Source organism: Triticum aestivum, chromosome 7B (genome assembly GCF_018294505.1).
Source record: "Triticum aestivum cultivar Chinese Spring chromosome 7B, IWGSC CS RefSeq v2.1, whole genome shotgun sequence".
NCBI classification, from domain to species: Eukaryota; Viridiplantae; Streptophyta; class Magnoliopsida; order Poales; family Poaceae; genus Triticum; species Triticum aestivum.
Genome location: NC_057813.1, coordinates 314,770,184 through 314,772,724, shown reverse-complemented (window position 1 = coordinate 314,772,724; position 2,541 = coordinate 314,770,184). Strand labels below are relative to the sequence as shown.

Genomic DNA, 2,541 nt, shown 5'->3' with positions numbered 1-2,541 from the left:
TTGGTGTTGATGGGAATCCACCTCCTTGTTGTTTCTTCCGCTGTATGGATTGAGGTAATAGTATTACGTTACTTTATACATGTGATTTACCTCTGTTATAAATCCTCGAGTACTGTGTGTGTTAGCATACCGATCCAGGGATGACACTTAAGCACAGAGACTTGACCGTCTGAGGCCGGGTCGCTACACTCTACCCTCGAAAACTAATGTGATCCCATATACTTCTGGGTTATCAGTTATCTATACGGAGAAGAGACAAATCAAACAAATGTCAATCATTTTGCCATATTAACACATGCACATCAAGTAAGAGTGGTGCTTTGTTTTTACCACAGCGGGACAAGCAAGACAATACCGATTCGCCCTACGTTTCAAAGCACACTCATGGGAACGAAGACACCCATGAACAAATATATGCCTCAAATTTGAACAGAACACTACTGTGCTAGCTAAGCTAGTCAATGGACAAACATATAAACATGCAAAAATAGTAGTACTGGTCATATACATGACACATCATGCAACAAGATCTAAAATGAATAATTCTTGGCTAGAAGAAAAATATATAATACCCTACCAACTAAACAGTACAGGATGCTAGTAGCAGAACAAACACTACTATATCTGCCAAATGCACTGGCCAATTAAGCATGTTCCTCCAATATTGTGCAATCTCAGATGCAAACAGGTAACAACACCTATTTTTCTTGTCATAAGTAGTGGCTAGAGCCCTTCTTTGTTTGGTGATGGTGCCGATGGTAGGCATACCTATATTTACAAGAACAACAGCTGGGCATTTTGTACGAGTAAGGATATCCTGTAGTTACCTGAATTAGGGACTGCCTTATTTCCTACGTCACTAGTGGAGGAAGATGGATTCATCTTTGTTGAATTTGTCTTTCGGATCTTAAGGGCGAACGAGGGGCGGAGGAAGGGGATGATAAAGGTGTCGGGCTTACGACGCGGGCTGGACAATAATCGATAACACAGTACTATGTCAGTCATTAGCAACAAGACTAAAACAAACTACGCACAACCTAAAAAGTGACAAGAAAGGTACGCATGGGCAGTCATCGCCATAGCAACAGTTCAAGGATAAAAGCATAGATGATATATTTTTTTAAGATCCACAAACCGAGACACAACAAGTTCTAACTAGACTATCAACATATATAAAGGTATGTTTACAATCAAGCAACCACACTTGGCATGTGCACAACAAGTAGAATCTGCCAACATCTGCTAAGAAGAAATAACCTACCTGTTTAAATTCACTATACCCGAGGTAACCCTAGCCTCAGGTAGAACTTCACTTTCTCGGGTTGTTTAAATTTAAGAAGATGGATCGAGTCAGCCGGTGATAGATGCGCCGTAGCACATGTGATAGCCATCTATCAAGCACTTGATTGAAACAGCAAGAAACCATCAGCGTCTACCCTCTAGTCCAGGAGTGCGATGAACAAATTAGAGTGCAATGGAGTTGCTTAATACTTATAACATGATTTTTTTTGTTCTGAAACTGTAGACATGCTGTGCTTGGCTCATGCTTCAGATATGATGTCGACAGAGATTCAGACTGCACTAAAAAAGCACATTAACAACTGATATATATACAAGTACTAAGACAGTAATCCCTTAGTGTCAAAAAAACCCGTCTTATACTATTAACTTACAGAGGTAGTATGAGACCAATGATCTCCAACAGTTTCTAGGAACGCCTAGCACACCGTATCAGATCGAGAACACTGAAAATATAAACACCGACAGTACCTCCAGCTCGGCCATCTCCAGGCCGGATTCAGCAAGGATCCTCTGGACGTTGGAGACGTTGCCGGCCCTCGCCGCGAGGTGGAGCGGCGTGTCATCGTGCTTGCCAGGGTTGTCCTTGCTTCACCTGAAGTTATCCATCCCCCGGAAGCTCTTGAGCTTCTCAAGCGCGCCCAGGAGGAAGCTAGTCTACCTCTCCATGTCCAAGCCCAAGAATCAACTGGACGTGACAACCACACATGGTCAGATCTGGACGGGCGGCGGGCGGGCAAACGAACAGGGATCAGGGGAAGGGGATAAGGGCGTACGAGGCAGGCATGGAGCACGCGGATCCCGGGGCGTACGTGTGTGGGCTCGACGCGGCTGAAGGGTGGGAAGTCGAAGTCGGCGAGCAGCGGGTTGCTACTGCTGTCCGTGTCCAACATGGCGTCGGAGGCGGCGGTGCAGTAGGCGGAGCAGGCGGGGGTGGCGGAAGGGAGGATGGCCGAGGCAGGGGGAGGAGGGGGCAGCGACGGCGGAGGAACCTGCCAGCAAGGTAAGAGAGCCGACGTGTCGATCTGGATCAGGGAGGAGGCGATGACGCATTGGATCTGGATCGGGGAGGAGGCGGCGGTGCGTTGGATCAGGGAGGAGGCATTCCGCGTGCTGTGGGAGGGAAGCGGATGGGAGAGGAGAGGCCGTCGGCGATGAGCTGTGGGAGGGAAGAGATGGTGGGTTGGTGGCACCATGCCGAGGGAAGGAGGCACGGGTGCAGCGCGAAGGACGCTAGGGTTT

General features: G+C 47.6%; 1 long non-coding RNA gene across 1 annotated transcript; it reads right to left on the bottom strand.

Annotated features, from left to right (window-relative positions):
• LOC123156914 (uncharacterized) lies at positions 1–2,535 on the bottom strand. The gene is made up of 3 exons (XR_006478526.1): positions 2,076–2,535; positions 1,771–1,987; positions 1–967 (listed from the first exon to the last, which is right to left on the bottom strand). It is a non-coding gene; the product is annotated as an uncharacterized lncRNA (long non-coding RNA).
• Between the last annotated feature and the right edge of the window lie 6 nt (positions 2,536–2,541).